This window comes from Catharus ustulatus, chromosome 5 (genome assembly GCF_009819885.2).
Source record: "Catharus ustulatus isolate bCatUst1 chromosome 5, bCatUst1.pri.v2, whole genome shotgun sequence".
Lineage (NCBI taxonomy): Eukaryota > Metazoa > Chordata > Aves > Passeriformes > Turdidae > Catharus > Catharus ustulatus.
Window position 1 is genome coordinate 40317096 of NC_046225.1, and position 25933 is coordinate 40343028.

A 25933-nucleotide genomic window follows, 5' to 3' on the forward strand; every position below is an offset into this window, starting at 1 on the left:
AAATATTTGAAGACTAGGCAGTCCATGACCATGGAAGGGATTACTAGGATTTCAAGAAGAAAGTGGTTTTGAATATCCCCGTTAAAACATTATGGCAACCTAGTAACTACATGGCAACCTAGTAGCTCCACTATGTAAATATGGGGGTCATGTGTCTATATACAATTCTGCAAATGGTTCATTTTAGCAGCTAATTGTCTGTGCATACTGGAGCAATACAGACAACATGTCTGAAAAACATTAGTCCCAGATCCAACAGTGTTGAATTTAAAAAAATGTGATTTCATCCATTAATATGAAGCCAACAGGTATAATAATTTCAGAAAACTAACCAAAATAAACTAAAATGAAAATTATTACATCTATTTGAAAAGTGGTAGAAATCCAAACATTTTCTTTTCTATTTATAAATGTCTAATATCTATCATTGTATCAAAATTCCAGTTGTGAAATATATTACTTTAGACAAGTAGTTTTAATATTTAAGTTCTCTTTCAGACACCTGTTAATAGATGAGCTTTCATCTTTAAATTTTGCTTGCTAACATAAGCTCTCACTACTACAGTGACAGATAGTTTCCATTGCAACTTCTGATTTCATACATTCTTAATCCTTTGAAGCCTTGCTGATGACCTTTACTAAGAGTGGCTTTTTTTCTAAAGTGGGAGTAGTTTTGTAAGGCATTCAGCAGGGATATTGCAATTCCATTATGACTTGTACAAGACATTCCAAAACCATGTAAGAGCAGACAGATTACACTGAATCCAAAACTTCTCTCACTCACCACCCCTCCCTGTCAAAAAGTTGTTGGCCATAATGATTATTTGCTTGAAAACTAAACATCTGGCAGAAAAAGGTTTAAAACAGAGTTTGGGTCAATGATGTTGTCTGTGTTTTCATATACTTCACTGTATTCCTTCTCAAGAAAATTTAAGCACAGTTAAACTGTCAGCATTCATATTATATACATATATACAGTAATTTCACGACTTTAAGGCGCACCCTTTTGACTAAAATTTTCCCTCGAACCCGGAAGTGCGCCTCATAGTCTGGTGCACCTTATCTGATGTACAAAGTTGCGAAATTTGCCAAACTGGAAGTGTGAGCTGTGAGCCGTGGGGGGAGTCGGAAGTGCCACGGCAGCCGGCTGGAGGCAGGCCAGGGGGCCCATGGCTGCCGGGTGAAGGCCGTCCAGGGGGCCTGTGGCACTGCCCTTCCCGGGTCCAGGCAGTCCCGGGGGACCATGGCTGCCGGGTCCAGGGGGGCCTGGTGGCTCGCAGCACCGCCCCTGCCGGATACAGGCGGGCCCGAGAGGCAATGGTTGCCGGGTGGAGGCGGGGCCTCGGCCAGCAACCACGTGGAGTGAGCTGGGGGCGGAGCCTCGCTGCAAAAAAAAGTGCACCTTATAGTCTGGTGCGCCTTATCTGATCTACAAAGTTGCGAGTTTTGCCGACTCCCGGGGGGTGCGCCTTATAGCCTGGTGCGCCTTATGGTCATGAAATTACTGTAATTTATTATATTATATATATAAATATATATATATATATATAGTAACATATATCTTACACTTTCAATTATTTCCCTATTCCAGAGAATTGGAAAGGTTGTCCTCATCTCCACTAAGATGTTTACACCAATTAATCTTCTGAGGTGCCCTGATTAACAGGGTGTATACTTATACATATATGGGGTGTTACCCCTTATATGCTTTTGTCAATGACATGAACAGTAGGCTGAGGGCACTCTCAGCAAGTTTGCTGACAACACCAAACTCTGTGGTGCAGTCTTCACACTGCAGGGAAGGGATGCACTAAACAGGCTGGAGATGTGGGACTGTGCAAACCTCATGAAGTTCAACAAAGCCAAGTGCAAGGTTTTGTGTGTGGGTGTGGGCAATTGCAGGCACGAATACAGGCTGGGCAGGGAACGGATTGAGAGTAGCCCTGGGAAGAAGGACTTGGGGGTATGAGTGGATGAGAGGCTGGGCATGAGCCAGCAAATGTGCACTTGCAGCCCAGAAAGCCAAACGTGTCCTGGGCTGCATCCAAAGCATCATGGCCAGCAGAGCGAGGGAGGGGATTCTGCCCCTCTGCTCTGCTCTCATGAGACACCATTTGGAAGGCTGCATCCAGCTCTCTGGGGTCCCTTACACAAGAAGGACATGGACCTGTTGGATTGAGTCCAGAGGAGACCAGCAAGATGATTAGAGGAACTCAGCACCTCTCCTATAAGGACAGGCTGAGAAAGTTGGGGTTTTTCCACCTGGAGAAGAGAAGATTCCAGGGAGACCTTATAACAGCCTTCTTAAAGAGGGCCTGCAAGGGAGAGAGGTAGGACTTTTTACAAGGGCATATAGTTTTAGCACAAGAGAGAACGGCCTTAAACAGGAGGGCAGGTTTAGATTAGATATTAGGAAGAAATTCTTTACTGTGTGGATGATGAGGCACTAGAACAGGTTGCCCATTCAAGTTGTAGTTGTCTCATTCCTGAAAGTGTTCGAGACCAGACTGGATGGGGCTTTGAACAACCTGGTCAAGTCGAAGGTGTCCCTGCCCACTGAAAGGGTGGGGATGGAACTAAATGATCTTTAAGGTCTGCTCCAACTCAAACCGTTCCATGATTCTATGATACCTCAAATAAGATCAGAAGAATTTTTAAATCCAATGGACATCAGTTTCAACTTCAGGCATTTTTTGCATCAGTAGGCCACCCATCAACATGCTCATAAACTTGCCAGTTTGGAAGCTTTTTTGGTTCCAGAAAACCAGTTCTGACTTGGGCAGCACTATCCTCTGGACAAATGCCAGAGGATTATGACAATTACAATATATTGTTGTGGCGAATGGTATTCAAGCATCCTCAAAATTTACAAAAAAGTACTCTTTTCAGAAGACTCTTACTCATCACTCCTGGTGATGTGCATAAAAATTTAACAGTGCATCTAACATAGATAAGAAGCTTTTCCTGGTAGCTGAAGGACACTGATGACACATAGGGCCACACATGACTTTTAGAGTTACAATAATAATAATGGCCCATTTGATATCCCTATCATAGAATAGAATAATAGGATATGTCAAGTTGGAAGGACCCATCAAGACCATCAAGTCCACCTCCCTGTTCCTAAACTAAAGCTAAAAATGAAACCATACAACTTAGAAGCATCATCAAGATGCTTCTTGAACTTTGACATGCTTGGTGCAGTGACCACTTCCCAGGGAAGCTTGTTCTAGTGATGACCATAGTCTCAACAAAAAAACCTTTACCTAATGTCCAATATGAACTTCCCCTGACACAGCTCCACTGCATTTGCTTGTGTCCTATTATTTGTCAACAGAAAGAGATCAGCACCTGCCTCTCTCCACTGTGCCCCTTTAGGAAGTTGTAGACAGCAATGAGGTCAGAAGTTGAAGATCTTCAGAGTCACCAGAACAGAAAGAGACAACTCCCACTACCAAAGGCAGCTGCTTTTTTAAATCTAGAAGACAGTAACCTGACCCTGTAGCTAAATTTTTCCTTAGAATAAACAATTTTCCCCTAGCCAAACAGAGAAAGCAAGAAGTTGTCAGACCCTGAACTCATTATACAAATGCATTAATATCACCTCAACTTAAAGGTTTAATTCACAGGGAAGTAAATCATCATCTTCCAATAAAGTAGCCTTTTCTTAAACGGCTACAGATTTTCTTTCTTTTATCCAGTTGTGTGATGTTTTTTTCCCTATTACATACCTGTTTATTGGCATCCATTTTCTTTAAAATATAAAACATTAGCACACTTCTGATCAGTTTTATATATTCAGATTTGTTTATATAAACTGGAGAACAGTCCAGACTGAATCATCTAGTAATCCTTGGACAGGGGAAGGTAAATACCATGCACTGATTATTGGGTCTGAAAAGGGGAGAATTCCTACCTTTTCTTGACTTTGAAATGCTCACAGTAGTAAAATATTTCAAATTCTGGCCAGCTGAAAAACCTTTTCATTACATCTTTATAATACAGTAATAATCAGGTAAGATTTCATAACATATTAAATGTCATCTTTCCATAAATTTAACATGTATTCATGTAGAATTGTTGAGTCTTTGTAACATGACAGCATATGATTTTTGACACAATTTTAAAGCTCAAACTGCCCCATAGATTCTTGCTAGTTTACCAACAGCTTTGCCTGACATATTTATAAATTGTGATCAAAAGCATTTCAGCTACCTGAAAAGAAATTGAAAAAGGAGTGGAAACTTGCTTGCTCAGATGTGGAAGAAAAATCCATCTTTTATTGTAAAAAGCCTCCTACACAGATAACATGGCCAAGGGCAAAAAAATGCTTGTTTTGGAGAAACTCCTTACTGACTAGGTGCCTCTCTTGATATTTAACTAGAACTCACTCAGATTAAGCTGATTTGAAAATAATAACGCATACATCTGAGATCATCAGATGGATTTCTGAAATACAACATACTGCATGGGATGTGTATCAGTAGCCACATGCAATACTAGCAGCTCTTTAAGCCCTTAGAAGTGTAATTTAAAGACTCCAGACAAAATCCAGGCCATTATATGAGAAAATAAAGAAAGCTATTTTAAAGGTTGTGTCAATGTGAGTGGGTGGCAGTGGGGGCTGCTATTATTTATTTATTTTTAGCAGTCTCAATTTGAAGCCCTTTAAAACCCTAAAATGCCAAGTGTGAGATCACAGGAATGTAAGTGATGAAAGAAGCCAAAAAAGGCAAGTAAACAACGCCAGATGAAATTTTAGGAAACTAAAATTCTTTAGATTTGTCTTCCTTTTTCCTTTCTGTTTTTATTTCTTTTTTATGTTTGCTTTTCTGAACTTTAGTTATTAATTCCTATCCATCTTACATATTTTTCAGTTTCCAGAACTGAGAATCTTCTGCTTGCATAATTCCAGTGAACAGCCAATATTTTAAGTAGTCACCAAAATTGATTATTAGCCTGACTTAGTCAAATCAAATTTATTTTAAGGTGTATCCAGCAGCCATTTAATTAATTTCAATGGAAGCAGATATAATACACTAGTATAGGATCAATTTTGTTATGGGCTTTACATAGTGCTTCCTTTTCTTAGAATCTCTCTAAAAAGAGTCTTGGTTTACTCATGATGAAAATGTTTTTTTAGATCTGTGAAACAGTAGAAATTTCACATGGTGTATTATAGTGTGTCAGACTAAATTTAACTGACATCCCTCAGTGTCTTCTCATTGATGCGCACAATTGTTATTACAGGCCCATCATTAATAAAATAGTATCTTCATTAACCTCCCATATTTTGAAAATGTAGTAGTTTATTCCAGTCAAAGACACCCTGTGCTCTTTTGAACAAATGCTTGCTGAACACAGAGTTTACAGATTAAAATAAGAGGTAGTCAACTTTTTAAATACTGCTCACTAAACATTACCTAAAGTTGGTGGCATTCTTTCAGGCACGGAGCACATCTGTCATTTGCATTTCATTGACCTTGAAGTTACTGGTTAGAGATGAAACTTCACCTATTCAAAGCAACCTGTTTAAAATATTCAAATAGATTTTTCTAAAGTGGATTTCACTTTTTAATTTCCTACTGTTCTTCTTCCATTGAGAAAGCACTGTTTGAACCCAAAGGGACTTACACATCCAGCTTTCATGCTTTTTGCTGCTACATGGCAGTGACCGCTAGATTGGCAAATAGAATAATTGCCTTTGAGAGATTTCTTTAAGGATATTAAGAGCATGAACTTCACTCTTTTTAAGTAGCTTCTTAAATAAATGCTTCAAAACAAAGTCAACTATTGATCCAATTCTTTGAATAAAAAGTTCTCCCCATTTGACAATAGCATTTACTACTGAAGACAAAACATACATTAATCTTTCTAGTTTATTGTCTTCAGTTGACAAAGGAAGAATTACAGAGTTGCAGCACAAAGAAAGGCTTGTACGGTCTGTTTGAAATGACAAATCTACATAAATTCATTGACTGACTTAAAAGCAATCTTTATATCTCTATGTCTTGTCACCTGAACAGAAATAGGGGTATAATTTATGCTTTCTTTCCTAGTAATATTACCTAGTAATATTATTGAATAACAGTTTATTTTCTAAGCACATTTTTTTATTTCCTTGTTTGTTTATTGTAGTGATGGTTTGGGGGTTTTTTCCCCCTGGAAGTGAAAAAGAACATCCAGAATGCCTATTTACCGCCAGGAGAGCAGGGCGGTAAATTTAGCCAGCAAAAAGCAACCAACCAGATAACACACACACAAACATACACACCCCAACACACCTTCCCAAATATTTTGAAGAGTTTGCACCAACTTCACAGATTTTACACTTCTGTCGTCTTCCACCAGGAAATCTAATTTGAACCCTACTTTCTAAAGGGAGAGGGATGGAAGAGAAGACAAGAATGTCAATTTTCTATTTGTCACGTGTGTGTATAGCAGTATAAAAACAGCCACTGTGGGACAGTAATATTTTTTTTCCACTCTCAGCTGTAAGGAGAAACTGAGCTAGGACGGATACTGCAGGAGAAGTGAAAGGAATCCTTCATGAAGTCTTACCTTCCCAGCTTTTAACTTGCGTTCCCTTTGCTTACAATAACCACAGAGGTGTACTTAGCCCTAAGGAATGGTCAGGTGAGACCTACCATGCTGCTCGAGCTGCTCGTGGATTTAGGGCACGAGGGAGAAAAAGGGCATCAAACCAGCAAACAAAGGTTCAGCGAGTGATAACACAGAGGTAATATAAAGCTTGCGCTGCACTGATCACGCATAAGCTTGAGCAAAACGGAAAAGCGCTGCACACAAAGTACACTGCGGCTAGGGAGTCTAGGGTCTCCTTGAAAGCAAGCTGCCTGCAACGTTACCAGAGACACACGTACGTAAACACACATACAGAGGCACTTACACCCCCGGCTCTGCTAGCACCGGCACACCGCGAGGGCGGCATCCCCTCCTGCGCTCCCGCTCCCTCCCGGGGCTGCCGGCCGCACGTTCCCGGCGCAGCCGCTGCCGCACCGCGGCTGGAGCTCCCCATGGGCGAGGGCCGCAAAACAGCGCCGTACGGGTCCCTCTGCTCCTCGCGGCAGCAGCCCGGTGCTTGCCGACTACCCTCTTCCCCGGCCCCGATCACCAGTCCTCCCCTTCTGGGCTACCCTGTCCCTGCGGTGCCCGGCAGGATCATCCTCCCGCCGCCGCTGCCCGGCGCGGAGGACGGGGCGTCCGGGAGCGCCTACCGCCCGCTCTCCGGTGTCGCCCGGCCGCGGTGCGGCGGCTGCCCCGCTCCCGCCCGCCTCCGCTCCCGCCTCCCCGCGGCGCGCCCGCCCCTCGCCCGGCACCCGGCGCTGCCGCCGGCCGCAGAGCAGCCCGGGCGCAGTGCGCCGCGCTGGGACCGGGGCTGTCTGCGCCGGGAGGGAGGGGAGGGAAGGCCGGGAAGGGGGGAGGGAGAGGGGAAGTGAAAGGGAAGGGGGGGCGTGTGTGTGTGTGCAAGGGGAGGAGGGGAGGGAGGGGGGAGAAATCAAATAAATAAATAACCTCCGCACCAATAAGAGAGGCAGCGGCTGCCGAGAAGGCTGGGATCGGATGGGAGAGGTCCTTCTTGGGCTCTATTTGTTTGTTTGTGACTGGAGCTGCAAAGTTCAGAGCCAAACGTGTTGCTTTCCGGCGGCGGCGACCGCCCCGCTTCACCTGCTCCGCTGCCGGGTGCCTGCCCGGGGCGGCCCCGCTGCTCTGCGGGCCCTCCGCCCGGCATCCTGCGTGCCTGGGGCCGACGGACGGCACAGGAGCGCAGGGCTCGGCTCTCGCCCGCCCGCTCGCCTTCCCCTCCTGCCTGCCGGAGCGACACGGACAGGTGAGTGCTTCTTTGCCGCACTTCTGCCCAGCCCGGCGCCGGGGGTGCCTCCGCTCCGTAGTCACCTGTCACTGCAGGAGCCGCTCCTTTATCAAACTTTGCCTCCTGTCGGCTCCCCCACCCCCTGTCTTGCCTTTTGCGGGAGGGCGAGCGCTCGGGGTTAATTGGTTTTGCGCAGAGGGAAGCCGCGGGGGGCGGGAAAGGGGGGTCCCACTCTGCAGAGCACAGCTCAGCCTTGTCGGGAAGAGGGGGCTTCTCCGAGCCGCTCGCCTCTGCTGCCGCCCGGGGCTCCAGCCCGGGGCCGCTCTTCCCCACGCGAGTTCGCGGAGGCGAAGCGCCGGCAGAGCGAAGTTGTTTTTTGCCCTGCAGGGAGCCCGCGAGGCCCGTGCAACAGGCAGCGTCCTGCGGAGGGAGGGCGCCTCTCCCGCCGGCGCGGGGCTCCCGGCGGCCGCCAGCAGACCTGTGCCCTTTAGGTAATCCCGCTTTGTTTCCAGCACCTTCAGGGCTTTGCCTTGCGGGGGGTCTGTGCCATGCGGCTGCTTGCGAGCGCCTGGCAGCAGCCCCCGGAGGCACGCCTGCTCTTAGGCAGGAGAGAAAGTTGCCGGTGCTCAGGAGGGACGGATGCGGTGCTTCCCCCGGTGCGTGGAAGATGCGCGCTGGGGCGCCGAGCGGCTGTGCCCGGGGAAGGCAGCAGCGAGCGGGAGGGTGCTGCGGGCGCCCGGCAGGTGGAGCCGTGGGGAGCGGCGGCGGCGATGGCTAATCTCGGTTTAGCCAGTGTGGCGAGCGGTGCCCGTAGGCGGGGTGCGAAGCGGCCCGGTACGCCCGGAGCGGCCGGAACGGGTCCTTGAGGTGGATGCGGTGAGCGCGGTGCGCCAGGCGGTGCGCGCCTTCCTGCGGGCGCTGCAGCTGGACGCGGTGCCCTGCGGGGTGAGCGTTACCCCCGGTCGTACGCGTGATTTTTTGTACCATTGATCGTCATTCTGTTTGTCGCTGAGTATTGGAAAATGGTCAGATTCGAGGTGTATTCTGTCTTAATTATCACAGAATGTATAAAAGAGTAATTGCTAAAATTATTCAGTAGTGGTTAACAATTAAAAGATTATCTCAGTACTCTGCAGCCAGCAAGGAACAGACTGTACTAATTGGATAGTTAATGACATTGAAATGGGGCGGGTTTTCTTAAAATTGGAAGCTCCACTCTTCCAGGGAGCTGAATAGTGTTAGAATGTTAAATAATTACATTACAGTGATGGTAACACCTTGCAAGAGGTTAAGGTGTAAGCTTGGCCAGCAGCACTGGGACAGCCTTTGCCCAGTTTTAGAGCATTGGTTAAGAGAAGGCTGGGTTTTCATCACTTTTCCCATAACGGGTAAATATACCTAAATGGTGTGGAAATACGTGTGAAACAAATCAAAGAGGTGGCAATATTTTACGTATTGTCCAGTGAAATCTTCTTCCATCTTCAGCTGACATAATTTGACTGAATTGATAATTGAACTTGAATTTTATGCTACTAACCACTTAACGCTTGAAATTTATGTCTCTTTGTGACATTTGCACTGATCATAAATAACTGTTGTTTAATATTGTGGAGACTGGAAATGGGATGGTGTAACAAAACTTTTCTTGTCATCATTTTATAACTAAATAGCTTAGGTGGGTTTTTTTTTAATAATAACAACATTCCAGGTTAAACACTTTACTTCAGTAATGAAGTGATAAGTTAATCAACAGTGCAGCTAAACTGTATTTTCAGGACTCTTGGTTCTTCATGTTTCTCATGTTTCTTGCATAACTTGAAAATGTTCTATGAGAAACTTATACAATGACTGCATAAACTTGTTGCATTTTGTTGTAAAAAGTTTTCTTAATATAATAAAGTTGGCATAACAACAAGCAACACAATGTAATCTTATATTTCCAGTATTTTTTTTCAGACAAAATGTTTTCCATTATCTTAATCAAAGACATATACGTAAGGAAAGTGCCAGAAATTGAATGTAGTAAGAGATTAACTTCAAAAATTAAATAGGATATTCTATATTAATAACTACTGTAGAGACTAGCGCATAATTAAAATTGTAAAGTATGTTTGAACTTTCATATACCTATGCTTTATTCAGTCAGTCATGTGTTTTTGTCACCAGTATGGGTTTTGTGCTCCTTTGAGGTATAAAACTGCATAAAGAAGCTCCTGCAATGCTGACCTAAATACTGAAAGGGCTTGGAGTGTGTGTCTCCCAAGTCGGTGAAAAGGGTGAGCTTCACAGGAGTTATATTTATAACTGTAAAACTAATTTATTTTCTTTGTGTCTGGGGTACTATAGCTGTCACTTAGAAATCTTTCTCTGTTGTATCCCAACCTTGCTCTTTTCACTACTATAGATATATTTCTTAAACACTTCCTTTATTCTTGCACACCAAAGTATTCAAATATTTCTAATGAGCATTGCTACTGACTTCTGAACCTGAATTCCAGTCTATGCTGTCCAAATGAGTGTTTCTTAAAAAATCAGAACAACAGAACTTCTGGATTTTCCTCAGTTCCTGTAAAAACGTTAGTTTAATTGAAGATGATATTTAATGTTAAGATTGAATTTCCTCCAGAACAAAAGTATGACTTTCCACACAGCTGATAAATAGCTCAATCTGTTACCAGAGATTTATAAAACACTGATGTCTTGACATCTGGATTTGTTATTTGTCTTTAATAAAACATGGAGTGTGAGGAAAATTCTGTAGAGGGTTTTTTTGAGGGGAAAGGACCCACAACTCTGAGACAAAAGGAAAAGTAAAAAGTATTCTCCATGACATACTGGGTAGTATAATGCCAGGTTATAGGGGGGGAGGTTATATGTATATTTCCCACATATTGTATTAAAATGATACATTTTACAAGAAAATTAACTCTGGTTTTAAAATCCTTCTAGTGAAACAGATACACCTTTCTTCTGTATGACATGTAGATATCTTCAGCCTGATCTTTCCCAGTTCTCTTTCTGTAAATCGGTGCCAGAACGTCCCCTGGCATTATTAAGTATATTCTTTTGTATTGCCTCAAATTTGTAGCACTTGAAATCTTTCTTTCACCCTACCATTTGTTATACTAATGTTAAATTTACTGTCCTTGCTAGAATGAAAGCTCCTTTCTGCTCTTCTGACACTACCTAAAAATGCATATCAGAGTTTTATGCACAGTTTCTAGAAATGTTGTATTTACTAAACTGACAATTCCATATAGCTAAACCTGAAAATTTTAATCTTGGAAAATTCAATTTTAATACTGGGGGAAAGGGAAAGAAGTCCTTAAATGATGTCTAATTACCATACATTGCTTGTTAAATGAGGGAATGTCAGCTTCTGGGCACATGCTTCTGTCATAACAGTAAAATACCCTATGGCTGACTTGGAAACTACAGCTACACTTCATACCAGGTAAAACACAGATTTAAGAAACAAGCAAAATGTTTATTAATGCATTCAGATGAAGAGCCTGTGAAATTCAGTATCTGAGAATATTTCTAGTGTAGCTAATAATGATAATTATTACTTGTGATGAATACTGGAATAAAAGTTGTGGAAGCCAATTCTTACGGGGATTTTTAAAATACATTGCCTTCGTATATGCTGATTTTTTTTTTTTCTGTTATAACAGCATTTTACTTCATTAAAGATAGCTGTTGAAGTTACAAACTAATACATTCTATAGTCACAGTTTGCGCATTATCAGAATGACTAAAGCATTAAATTATGCTTTTATTTGTACAATAAAGATAATTTCATGCAAAACTTAACTTGCAGCTCTGTTAAGTCATGAATATGTTCTCACTTCTGAAATTATATTCGTTCATTCAGGTCTGTACAGAAACCAAATCTTACCTGTGGTCCTGTTAATTCTGTACTATGATTTCCAGCATTTAGTGATGGATAGCCAAGAACTAGGGTTTTTGAAGACTAACATTTTATCAAACAGAGGAAACTGCATGGGATTTAACATACACATGCACTGTTAAATATCTAAGTATGCCTGTATATGCTTTCTGTGTGGAAACCAATCTTATTTAATTAGTCTTAGCAAGAGACATTATCTGCTTTACAAACTGCTATGGAGATTTAATTTATCTAGCACCTTCTATCCCAAGTAATTTGAATTCCATCTATTGAAAAATAAGACTGAATTTGCGAAGATTCTTTTAAAGCACAGGAACTGTCTTTTACTGTAGTATGCAGAAGGGTTATAATGGAATATTTGCAAATACTTTTTCCCTAGAATTGAGACAAATTGAGTCAAAGATAATTTAGTTTTGTTGACTCAGATTTTAACTGTCAAGTATTGCATGAAGGAAACTCTGCTTGGGAGCTCTGATGAAATCTAGAACTCTTGAGAATCTCTCTTCTAATAACTGCTAAATACTCTAGTGTTAATTAGGCAGTAATGTAAATTGAATCAAATGTTACAACAGCATAGTGTTCTCCTGTTGAATAGAAGTTCTATGCCTAAGCAAACATACAAACAAGAATATTTTGACATTGCCTGTTCCATGGGAAGTGTTTCTGCAAAAGTCCTAAATAGTTCCCTATAAGATACCCAGAGAAATATGCTCATCGTATTTCTGTTGTAGCAATCTAATGAGAGCAGCATCTCTTTCCCTTCATGGAATGGACGCAAGGACAGTTTACAGAAATCTATAGGGTCACATACATGGTGGCTGTCTACTACAGTCTTAGTCCATACCAATGCCTAAGACCAGATTTACCTTCTGCCTGCTGCAGCTTTTACCTCCTCCCAGCTAAAAGAAAGCAAGAACAGTGAGCTGTGTTCCAGAATAGGGCACTGTGACTGTTTGAGTGTGCAGATCTGTAGAGGGCCATCTCACTGTATGTGATCTGGACCTCTATGGAATAGATGGAGTAGGAACATTTAGAACACAAGGGGAGGTAGTCAAGTTACTCTTCCCTTCAGATAGACACCTATGCATTGACAGTTCTGTGTATTTAGGAGTCATCCCATCTTTAAAGTAGTGTTGAAAATCAAATTGATTTAGTCTCTGAAGAAATATAAGGTGGCAGATCATTCTGGTTGAGGTACTGCTCCCATACCTATTCTACCTTTGTGTTGTAAGCCTGTTCTCCTTACAGGGTAACTTTGAGATGTAGCCGTAATGAGGTTCTAAAAAACATCAGCTGTTTCCAAGGACAGGGAGTGGGGCACAGTCAGAAGACAGCCAACCAGTGAGGACTGAGGTTATATTTATCCACTTTTAGAGCAAGTTGGGTGAGGAAGAAAGAAGGATGAAGTATACGGTAATTGACAGTGGATATTGCCTGTGGGTCGCAGCAGGAGTGAAGCTTGTTGGAGTTTGGACTGAAACATCACCAACTCAGTTCTGAAAGAAATTATTCCACTTTATGGTGGACTGACCATTATCTATATGATTTCAGATGAAATAATTTGAACTGCTAGCAAAACTATCAGAAACTGCACTGATTTATGTTATGAGTGAGAAAACCCATTCAAAATTTGCTCCTGCAGATTAAACAGACATATTTAATCTGATGATGAGGTCTGCTTTTATTTTTAGGATTACAGATTGATATAACAGGAGATATGAAGCATAACCTTAATGAAAGCAATGTCTATTTCATGCTTTTCCTTTTAGGAAAAAAATACTGTTTTCATTTTGGTGGATGTCTGCAAAAAGTCCCACCTCAGCAACCATGTAAAGTACTGTTTCGGTTACATGCTTAACCCCTGTAAATCATTGGGGTATAGCTTGTTCTTGCACAGCAGATGCTACTAAACCTAATTTTAGATTGAAATAAAAGTCTATATTCAAGGAACATACAAGTCTTACCGCCATAATTTTTAAGTATTTCTAACTATTTCCTACAGTGAAAAGGATAAAATACATGGATGAGAATCAGAATGGACTAGTTGATGGTCTAAGGGGAAATCAAGCTTTGAAGTGAAGAGGCAGTAGTCAATAGAGATTCATACTTTTTTTTTTAATTTCAGCAAATCTGCTCATTTAGGGTGCTTGCACAGGATACCCTGTGAATGAGGTACCATGGGTAAGAAGGTACTGTCCATTCGTTTAAAAGCTACTTCTAATTTAATTGGATTTTTAGCTGCCTTTCAGACTGAACTGCAAATGTATTCGTGTTCCATTTCAGTAGGAAGTAAAATGTGTTCATTTGCAGCTGCAAGACTAATTAATTTTATTTCACTTTGCAAAAGATTTACTGTGGCTTATGTGGCCCTGGGAAAAAGAATTGTAGATTGTTGTAAAGTGCTCAAGGATGAGGATTTTACTTTATTTTTTTCCTGAAGACTGACTAGTTAGAGTTTAGCAGTAGCTAGGATTAGCTACACTGAGGCTAGAGTAAGGGTTAGGTGTTCCCACCCTTCCTTAGACTCACTAGTAAATGCTTGTAGCTTACTATTTTCTCACATATGCTTTCTCATTTGTCATGCAAAGAAATGGGGAAGAAACTACAGAAAGAGAATAAGAAGACATTGCATGAGACTGATTGGCAAGCTAGCATGAGCAGTTAAAACAATCAAGGGGAAAACAAGTAGTTATTCTTTAGTAGGGAGTGAAGGAGTGAGGATTGGATTTAACATAAAGAAGAAAAAGAAGTGTTAAGAAGAGAACAGAGAGGGCTCTAAAATACCACCTTGTCAGAAGTTCTTGGGGCAAAGAGGTTAGTCACCAGGTGGGGAGAGGGGGAAGTTTGGACTTGTTTTTTTAAAACTATTTTTATTTTAAAAAATCTTTTTTTTAAGTAAGATGTAGGTTTTGGGTATGAAGTTTGTCTCTTGAAGGCCTTGTGATGTGCTCTAGAGATCATGCAGTGAACCTCTGAAACAACATGAGGCTTTTTTATGTTTAAGCTAGGTGGAGTGAGCTACTGTTTACATGCACAGAGTTTACATTATGCTGTGTGCGCTTTGTGTTCTTGGAAAACTGGAAGTGCTTTTAGTAATGTCTACAATTTTCTGCCCTTGTTTCCTTTTTAGTCTTTCATCCTATTGTCTTTTTCTCTGTCTTTGTTTTCTTTACCCTGGGATTGAAGAACATGAGGATCAGAATATGAAACCGACCTAAACTAAAGACTCCCTGAACCAGTAGAATTGACTGGTGCTGTGATCACACTCAATTTCACACTACTGCTAGTGTCATGTAGAGTAATGTTGTGAAAGATTCTGTCAATTTTTGGTTCAGCTACTAGTTGTCATAATGGTTAAAGATTTAGAGAAAGAGTAGCTGTCTTGAGGCTGTGAATGGGACATTTATTAGCAAAAGGAAAACTGGTATTTTCCCAAAGCTTTTTGTTTTTTCTCATTATAAAACTTTTGCATAGAATCTTTTCCTGACTGTATATGTGTGACTGTTTTTCAAAAACTGTATATACCATTTGAAACCTTGATTCTATACATATTTTTCTTGATGGAAAAGTTAAATTCTTCAAATTATTTGGATGTCCATTTCTATTCTCTAACAATCTTTTCAACTGAATTTTTAGAGGACTACACATACAACCAACAGATCTAAAATGAGTTAATTCTGAGGTGCCAAAAAAATAAAAAATCAGAAAGAAAAAAAACAAATAAAAAGCCCAAAATATTTTCAACCGCATTGTACAATGAGGGTGCAAAGTAGGGGTGGAGATGGAATCTGCTTTTGCCACCATTGTCATTAGAAGAAGGATTTGTTCAACTTCTGCCTCATACTTGCTATCATTTATATTCTGTAATCAGAAGGTTTTGTGATGATTTCATTATTATCTTTTTATCTGCCGTTTTCTTTCATAAGACCTGGAGACCTAGTCTGAGAGCAGGACAGGGCTCTTGAGTTACATGGCATGTGCATTTAATGGGTATAGATTCTGTTGTATCCTTGTGTTGGACATAAGTTTCCCCTTTCTTGTCAAAATGTATGCATTTATGCAAGTAGCCCATCTAATAAAACCTATAACAATAGTTTTTGCTATTTGGAACTTTAGAAAATGTAGTTAAGCTTTAGGCTTTGTTGCTTTTATCTTGGGTTTGGATTTTCTGTTTTTTTCACTCGCCCATTCTACCACCTGTTTCTTATGGGGAATTTTATGGCTTTCAGATCACATGCTGAGGATCCTATTTGCCGTTTATGTATAAATAACTGTGTATAAAGTAAGCAGTGTGCTGATGGCTATTGTAATTTTTTGCTTCAGAAATTTTCTATTGCTGCTTTTTTTTACTACAGTGACTTTCTGCTGCCAGCTAACAGATCTTCCCACTTGGTCTTCTCTTTTAGTCACACCTGTTTCTCAGGTGTGACTGTATTCCAGCTATTATTGTAGCTATCTGCATTTACAACTTGTAATTGAATTCACTGTGGTCAGCCCTGAGTGCTGCATCCTGAGCTTTGTGAGTGAAGTGACTGTCTCTTTTTTCTGAGCCTTTGTCTGACTGTGTCATTGCCCTGTAGTTCCCCATAGAAATACTCCAATTTCTGGTATTTCAGGAGCCAAATCTGAGTCTCACGCAATCTTTTTTGTGAATAAACTGTAAGTCTGGAAAAAGATTTATTGTGAAAACTGCTCTTCTTTGTTAAGTTTCTCATAAAAGGAATAAATCATGAGGAGAAGATGAAGAAACTAGATGGTGTTTTTCAGATTAAAACACTGTCTATTGACCAAAATTGTTTCTTCTTTAGTATACAAATTACCGTCTGTTTAAGAAGTGTGCTCAGCAGTTAAAATCGCTCAGAATAACACAAGAAGCATATTCCCTTTTTTTTTTTTTTTTTTTTTTTCTCCCTGAAAGCCAGTTTATAGCCAGTAAAGAGTGTTAGCTACATGAAACACTTGTCAGTTTACCTAGGAAAGATGCACACTGGGTGCATAGGTATAAGACTCTATTTCATCACTGTCATGGTAATTCAACTCAATCTTACTTTTGGGAGGCCACTTCTAGGTTTAATGTCAATTTGCATTTCAGTAAATACCTTGTTTCTGTTTCTTCACTGCAGTGAAGATATCCTTGCTTATTACATGACAGCATTTTTGAATTGCCTATCATGTTTGACAAAGCATATGCAGTAAAATATAAGCTGCAGAAAATAATGCTGCACACTGAACCTGCAGGAGTTTCAAAGAAAAACAAACGAAGTTGACAACAACAAAAAAAAAACCCTTTCTGAAGTTATTCTGCATTTTCCTAGCGTTCCTTCTGTACTCTAAAATGGTGAATAAATGTCTTTGCATGTTTAAAGTCTGGACGCTGAGGAGACTCACAGTAGAAGTTTAAATATCAGTAAGAAATTTTTTTGTTTGAAAGCTCTCGATAACCGCAGTAGAAAACTGCTGAATGGGAGGAAATATGTGTCATAATCAAGGTATTTCAGGAATTAGACATTAAAGCCATTATCATGAATTTTCACTTTTACAAAATAAAAGCTATCATCTTTGTGGCATCCTCTGTGAAGAACACCAAACCTGTCTAAATTCTGCATTTACTGTCTTCTAAGGGGTTATGTTATATAACGTGCAGAATTAATATATTGTATTATACCTTCAGTTTGTCAAAATCAATTATCGGTCTTTTTCCAGTATAATAATTATTTTCAATGAAGTACAAGGATACTATAACACTGCAAATTAAAAATTGCATGTACTTTTGTGTGATTTTTCTACTACAACTTGCTCTCTGGTCCTCAGAACTATCAAAAGCTATCAAATATACTGCATGTTGTAGATTTTACAGTAATAGGTACTCTTTATTTAATATTATTGTCACTGCTGTGAAAATGGCTAAATGCAAGTAGGTTTTAATGGGAAATTAATGTATTACTTAAGGGTTTACAGGATTTGAGGTTTGACAGTGTGTACAACATGTATTTTGGCTAGGACTGCTGATGAAAAATTATTGAAAATATAGTTTTCTTCACATTTTGCATAGTATCAAATGGCTTGTTCTTTTCAGTTCCTTTCTCAGGACTTTTCTTCATGAAGCTACCTGTAGTTAAAATAAATGCCATGTTTACTCTGGATATGGAACCCTTCACTTCTAATAGTATCTCATTATTAAACCAAATCATATCTAGTAAACAAAAAACCCTTTAAAGAAATCCACTATGAAAATACTGAACGCTAAATTACATTAGACTGGAAACTAAAGTTTTAGTTTTCTGCTGGATCAGAATTTTTTCTTCATTATTTTAATCTTGTGAAAGTTTTGGGTTGATTTTCCACCCTCCCCCATTTTCACTCAAGTTATTAGAATATTAATAAATATTAAAGATGTAAAGAGGTTCTTTAAGTGGAATTTGAGTTTTTTTGTACGTGGATTTGTATTTATTTGGTTTTTTTTTTTGTACGTGGATTTGTATTTTCAAACCTTTTGTTAATATTTCAAGGTGACAAATTTTGGATTCAATTATCAGTCTCTTATTGTCCTAACTGTATTCTGTATTTTAATTTCTTGTAGTAGAACTGGTAAAAAACTCGATTTATAATTACTTTAAGTGGGTGAGGAACATATTTTTTTAATGTTTTAAAATAGTTTATTTTTGATTTACAGTTAACAAAATTTAGTATGTCAATTTCTTATTACTTCAGTGAATTTTATGTCTTCATTAACATGAAGTCTTCATGGCTAAAGTACCTGGGTAGCTGGTGAGAAAAATACCCTCAGTGTATTTCAGATTCAAGTAATTTTATTTCGAGGACACTCCTTTGGAGGGCAAGGGGAGTGTGGAGGGAATTAATTTTTGGACAGAATATGAAAATCTGTGTGAAGAATTTTATCCTTACTTAACTTTCTTTCAATTTTTTGATGATTTGATTCAGAGCTGGCTAGTGGAAGCCTCATTCTCTTTTACTGTGTGTTAAAAGAGCAGAATGTAACCTTTGTCACTAGCTCTGGAGAACTCTTATACAAAGTAATTTTCTGCTAAATTGAAAGGTTCTCACAGTCAATAATCACTTTATGTAATAGACATATATCTTTCCTTGTAGCTAAATTATCATATAAAGGTGCTTTATTGTGAGGAATTTTCTTGGGTTGGCCAGTTATTTGGTTGAAATCCAGTAATGTGGTGAATCAATTTCTTGGTATATATGTAGACAGGTAATGACTGACTCTGTAGTCCTCTCAGTCTGTCATTCATATTTTTTCTATGGATTCATGGTAAATGTGTTACTATGCAGGTTAGGGAAGCTAATTTAATCTGCTTTACTATCTGAATAATTTCTTCTGTTGCTTATCAGGTAACCTTTACTACTTTATTCTAATGTCATTTTTGATACTTATTTGCAGGATATTTTGCTTCCTGACGTCCTTGCTCTCCTCATTCAATAGTGTGCTGAAGCCAGTGTCCAAATGTTCTTTAATAAATGTGTATTTGTCACTGTCTGCTTCTGTTGTGTGTGTTTAGGTTTTTTCTGGATATACCAAGTATGGTCAGGCATGTATTTTAATTCAGGGAAATTAAGCAGTCCAATCTAGTCTGCCAGGTTAGAGCACTTCAGCTCTCTGTCCTTCATGGAGAAACTGATGTTTGAGGTCTGGTCAGAAGACTAGCTGCTCCTTGAGTGGCTGCAGAAAATTGGTGAACAGAAAATGTCAGGTGTACAGTGTTTTTTCTGAAGTGTCACATCTCTTTAGGGCTTGGAAGACTGACTCATGGCTGTACATTAGAAGTGTCTTTTCATTCAACAGCCAGAAATATCCTGTCCTTTTTATAGGAGTAAACACCTGCAAGAGGTGCTTATTCTCTTACAAAAAGGCAGTAACAGGGATTTCAGACACTTCTCAGTGCTTAGGGTTGTGTAGATGGGGAAACACCAATTCCTCAGTCTGCTGTCTTTAATTAATAACTCCTGTATCCTACAGAAACAACAGATTAGTGTTTTTACAGTGCAACAAGTAATTTTGAGAGAGAAAAAAATCAAGAAATAATCACTCTAAAATGCTGTGAATATGAGAGGATGTCCTGGATGTACCACTGGATTGCTTTTTTTTTCTTTTTTTTTTTTTTTATTTTTTCATTATATAGTTAACAGATGTATTCTATGAGCAGGAGCTAGAATCTAGGTTTCAACTCAGTAAACTTTTAAAGCTGTTGATTGCTAAGGTTGTAGACACAGAGGCATTCAATGTCAGAGATGGATATAAAAGCTTTGACATTTAGGCATTGTTAGTGAATGTCAACTATTGTACTTGAAGAATGATAGCTTTAGAAATAAGTGAAGTATATAAGCTACCTTTGTATTACCACAATATTCTTACACACTTTACGAAAACAGAATGTATTTTTTTATTTAATGTGCCAGAGAGACTCATGGTTATAATTTGACTATCAGAGAACTTTGTCAGAAACTTGACAGGAGTTCTAGGGTTCAAACAACTCTATCTTACTAGGAAAGACATTGTGGAAAGGTTTCTGAATTGTTTTATTGTCAAATGATAATGTTTAGCAATCTGCTAGTAAAAAGAAGTAAAATTAAGACTGTGTTGGGAGCATGTGTATTAGCAGTCCTACCGAAAGACCTCTAAGAAATCAACTCAAATGCTTTAAAAAAATATACTGGAAAGGTGTAAATCTAAACTCCATGGTGCTAACCTCATACTCACATAGTGACTAATAAATGCCTTCTGTGTTTCAAAAGTGTATATGTGAGGGTGAAAATATATCTCTAGTCAGTTCTTAGTCATGGCGCAATATAGTGAAGCATCTTACCTGATTTAATATGATATTTGCTCTGTTGCATTTCTGTGTGCTTAAGCTTCAAATACAAAACAAGAAGACTTTTGCTTAATTACCAGATCAAGAAAGGTTCAGTTTATAAACCATAACAAAAATGCTAAGTACTGTTTATTTCCCTTTATAACAATAAGGGGCTGAACTGTGGTTTTCTAATGAATGAGCATAAATCTTTCTAAAATTCATCTGTCTTACTGAATGTGTGTAAAGTAAAATTATGGCTTGCTTTTTGTAGGGAGGAAGTATTAAAGGAGGTTTCTGAGGCATTGCTATGCTATAACCAGAATTATAACTATACGTAAGCACAGTGGTAAATAATTTTAAAAAATCAAATTTGGAAGTCTAGAAAAGAGTTTCCTTTTGGTGATTCAGATTAAGCACTTTTCCTACCAGAACATTACTCCTTGCAGAAGGGTTTAGTCAAGGAAAAAACTCCTTGAAATGCAGAGAGCCTTAAAATGTTACCACTGGAAGTGTGCCAACCAGTTTACTAGAAAGTAATATAAATGGTTCACAAATGGTTATAAAGAGCTGAAGAGATAGCAAAGTGATTATTGCCTATAATCAATATAGAGATCTATCCTGGATGTCAGTGAGACTGGTTACTACCCAGAGCTCCCTGCTGCACTTTGTCTGAAGGGTGGCTTTTTCAGGAGAATTTCAAAAGTACCCTCAAGGTCCCTGCCTCTTTCACAGGCTGGCTGAGAGATTCAATAAGGAGAGAATGTAAGTGAAGTTCTACGACATTATAGGAGGGAAATGTTGAGTTTCTAGTAGAGAAGAATCCAAGTAACAGTAACCTACAATTATGGGAAATTCTGATATATGTATTGTCACTCACTTTGGAATAGCCAAAGTGTGTGTGAGTCAAAAATCAGCTGTTATATTGCTAGGCTTATCTTTGATATAAATTTTTGCATAGCATGGCAGTATTTGTAGTAAACAACACCAAGGGCATGAGGAACTAGAGTAAGCACGTTTGTTGTTGCACTTGCATATAGCAACTATTTTACAATAGCTGTTTCAGTTCTGTTGTTCAAATGCCTGAATATATTAATGTATTAATACACAATAATACTGTGTGTTAATAATGACAACAATTATGTAATTGACACTTTGCACTTGAAATATATAGATGGGTTATTGGAAATCGTGATCTCTTACACATAGGTAGATTTTTTTCTGAAGCATTACTGTATGTTAGGTTTGATTTCTGGCATGTCACTTAAGTGTCAATCTGTTTCTTCTTTTTATCTGAATATCCTAATAGCAGTTTTAATGGATCTCTAAATTGTTAGCAGAATCTACAGTTTTTGTTTGTGCATATAGTTTTACTGTTTGAATGAAAGCTGCTCAAACTACTTCTGAAAATTGGTATATTGCAAAAATTTGTCCCATCTAGCATCATGTCCATAATGATTTTGGGATGCTCCTCAGTACAGAAGGCTACAGCTCAGCAGAGCTCAAGGAAATTAAAAGCTGGGGGCAAAAAACTTTAAAAACAAGTTTTACTTGTTTCTTTTTTGGGGTTCTTTGTGCATCAGTGGTGAGCTTGTGTGAATACTGAAGAACTTCAAAACAAGACAAATTTGTACTAAAAGTGTACTCTAACCTGCTAATGCAGTTGTACTAGAGGAGCACACTGTCCTTATGGAGCTGGTAATGTTGAAAAGTTATGAAAACTGAAAATGAGAAGAACAACCTCTCTGGATACCATTGTCTCCACTAACTCTCAAAAGGGTTTTTTTTGGTGGGGGAAGTTTTCTAGAAATTCAGTTCTGACTGTAGAGTCAATGGGCACTGAGTGATCCTAGCATAAAGCCAACTTGAGGGATTCCTATGAAAAACTACCACTGTATGTATCTCTATCAGAAGTCAGTTTGCTGCTGCTGCCTCCTACAATTTATTATCCTAAATCTGTGAAGCAGAGTGGAGTGATCCAATGTCTTTTTCCTGATACTGTGCAGCATTGCTGGCCAAGTTCAGGAGGAAGATAACTTCTTTCTCTCAGAAACATCCAGAGTGTGCACTCTTAATCCATTGCTGTGAGAAACTGGACTAACTCTTTCCCAAGAGATTGTGATCTGTATGGACTACAGTGATGTCCCTCAGTTCTTCCTTTTCTAGGTCTTCAGGAACACACGTCAGATTTTTGACAGAGCTGTGTATTAGGGTCATTAGAGGAAAGCTAAAAAATATAGGTTGCTCCTCTAATCCTGATTGACTTAGCAATTAAAAAGGAAAAAACAAAACAAAACCTATTCTTAAAAACTGAGGTAATTGCTTAGCTGTGGTGCAATCCAAATTAATAGCAATATCTCAGCTGGTTGTTAAAATGTCGCAGCTGCAAAACTTCTGCGGTTTAATGGCACTGTTACAACTTGTAGAGGAAGTTGGTTTATAGGAAGAGTTGCTTATTTTGATTAAGATAGAAAACAAAGAATGTTAATTATAAATGAAGAGTATTTTTAAAAGCAAGTAACCCTGAATTCCCAGAGAAAAATTTGAAACTATCCCTTTTGAAGATGCAAATTTTACATTTTTCGAGGAGGAAATATCACATGAAAGGAGAAACAAATTTGACACAATTAAGTATGGACATGCATTGATTTGTTTGGAAATGAAAATTAATTGAAAACTAGTTTAAACAATGCTTTTGGAATGCAAAACAAGAACATACCCTGAAAAATGTATATGTGACTTACCTCAGTAAGGTTGTTGATTTTAGTTGAAATTCTGAAAGGCTTGTCTGCTTGGTTATATTTTCCTTTAAAAGGTAGAAATTAGAAAAAATGTTGTTTCTTTTGAGGATGGTTGTTGCTGCTTTTATTTTTTAAGTGAACAGGAGGAGTTCTATAAATATACTAGCAGCAAGCTACACTGGTGGGCAGATTTTAAGGGCTACTTAAAACTTAATTGAAACACTACATAGATAATATCTGAAGTCTTTAAATGAAAAATATAATGAAACTTCTGCATGGTTCTGTAGTTAAATATAAGGAAGTTATATAAATAACTTTAAGAAAAAATATTTGCAACAATGTTGAAGAGAATACTCAGTGAATATAGTAATTCTTGAGAACTGCTGATGCTTCCAGATTGCTGTCTCTGGAATTGCTGCTTGATCAATCAGCCACACAGAAGTATTATTCCTGCACTTTGTCCCATTGCATACAGTTGTGGCAGCTCACATCATAGATAAAAGCAGAACATGGATAATTACAGGATAATCAGACACTTGTACAAAACCGGTTTGATTATTACCTCAGCCTTACAGGAAGATATTCTCTGAGAACTCTAAAACTTGTCGTCCATTTAAACTGCTCAGATGTCTGGTAGACTCCACTGGAAAAATCAGTTGAAATGTCGGCATCTGCTAACAGTGCTTCTGTTATACTAACTCAGAAATTGCCAAGGATGAGTGTGAACTGACCTGGTGTATCAGTTTAGTCTTTAGTAGCATCTAAGACCTTTTTTGTTATTCTTGCTGCTAATGTCATGTGCCAGGATTTCAGGAGAAATGAACAAGAGTATGGGAAAAATTTGAGTTCCACTAAAGATCTAACTTCTTTAAAGATGGACTAATTTACAGTTGTTTCTCTCCTATCTCTTATGCTGTCACAAGAAATTATCAAAATATGAAGATAGAAATGTCCATAGCCCCTGATGAACTTAATATGGAGCAAAACAGTTTTGATCTTTTCAGAATAAAGTTGCTGCAGACTGCTGTAATTGTAGGATGCTTGAGTGAGGTAAACTAAATCTCAGTTCCAGTGAATAATGTGTCACTATCTTCCATCTTTGTTATTTCCCTTAATCTTCTTCAGTTCCTCTTTGCCTTCATTCCTCTTTCTTCACTGAGTTTGGCTTGCTCAAATCAATGACAGTAGAGTTGGAAAAATCAGAGGAAATAATGCTGTCTGTTCATTAGAAGGTGTCAATCCAGACCTATGGGATTATTTTTCATGCATTCAGCCAGGAAGATCAATTGGCAGTTGCCAGTTTTTGTTACCATAGTATTCTCTTTCCCCTCCAGATTCTATTCTGCTAAAACCACAAATGCATATTGTGTTGTTATTTTCTTTGTTCAAAGAAATAAAGTGTCTGGAATGCCATTATAAGTTTTCTAGGAACTTAGAAAAATATGTATTTTTTCAGAGAAGAGTATGTTTGCCTAGTTTTTATTTTATTTAATAAGTTAACAGAGTAGGAAGAAGACTTACTGGTTTATCCTTTAAAGAAAAGATGACATTTATGACAAATGATGGATATTTTTGTAAAGTAAAAGGGTGGTTTAGGAAGCATACTGAAGTTTCTGGATTTTTTTTTTTTTTTTTTTTTTTTTTTTTTTTTTTTTTTTTTTTTAGTATATCTTGCAGGAGTGAAACTTTTCTCCTTGAAAGACAGGTGACAAATTTGATCATTCTTTTGTAGCTCTTTGTTCTGTAAAAAAGAATGGGAGATGCCTAATATTTTCAGATTTTGATCCAAAGAGAGATGTTTGAGTTGTGAATTGACATCACTCTTGCAAGTATTCATCCTGGAACTGCCTGATGCAAAATCAAGATCCAACTCCGATGAAAGGTCAGTCTATCTAAAGAAGGAAGACTGAAGAATGCAAAAGTATGCAATAGAAAAAGCAACTGGAAGAGCTAAATGTTTTTCATAAAGCTTCTCTAAAAAGCAAAATACTGAATTGATTGAGAGTAAGGACGGTCTTAAGGCCTGTATCACTGCTTGTAAGTAAAGCCAGCCTTGCTGAGCAGGTGGAATACTAATAATCATGTACCAATACCAGTCCCACTTTCTCACTAAGCTCTCCTGATTTATTTACCTTTTTTGCACCTCATCTTCCCACCCACCTCCATCTAAATCCAGGAAATAGGAGGGCAAGGTAGAACTTAATTATGATTATAGATTCTGATCACAACAGTATTTATTCAAAAAGACATACCAAGTACCCTTTTTCACCCACTCAAAATGTCAGCAAGTGATGAACAAATACATTTTTATTCTTTCTCCTTTATAGTCTTGCAAATCTTTTGAAATCTAGGCTCTTAACAAAACAGAAGAAAAATTCCTCGTATTCATCTTTCCAATAACAAAGATGGAATTATTTTCATACTTAAATAACTTTAAACTCATAAATGCAGTTATACCTATTTAGTCAATGTTTACAGGATGAAAGATGGTTAAAATATGTGGTTTCAAGGGGGATGGTGGTGGTAAATGAAATTTAGGCAGTCATAAAGCCCTTCATGTTGTCTAGAGGTAATGTGATTGATACAATGTTTAATCCTACTAGGAGGATTTTTTGTAACTCTGAAGTCTGAA

At 38.7% G+C, this 25933-nt stretch overlaps 1 protein-coding gene and 1 long non-coding RNA gene across 12 annotated transcripts in view; one reads left to right on the forward strand and one right to left on the reverse strand.

The window, feature by feature from the left end:
• The window catches only part of LOC116996949, an 82011-nt gene extending 74776 nt beyond the window's left edge, over positions 1 to 7235 (reverse strand). For both annotated transcript variants that reach the window (XR_004418044.1, XR_004418043.1), the window contains exon 1: positions 6908 to 7235. This is a non-coding gene — a long non-coding RNA (uncharacterized LOC116996949). The remainder of the gene's footprint in view (positions 1 to 6907) is intronic.
• A 283-nt stretch (positions 7236 to 7518) lies between these two features.
• The window catches only part of TENM3 (teneurin transmembrane protein 3), a 1396736-nt gene continuing 1378321 nt past the window's right edge, over positions 7519 to 25933 (forward strand). For 9 of the 10 annotated variants that reach the window (XM_033060171.1, XM_033060177.1, XM_033060178.1 and 6 more), the window contains exon 1: positions 7519 to 7849. The gene's annotated coding sequence lies outside the window, so the exon portion shown is untranslated. The remainder of the gene's footprint in view (positions 7850 to 25933) is intronic. The other variant, XM_033060185.1, reaches the window with a different exon arrangement.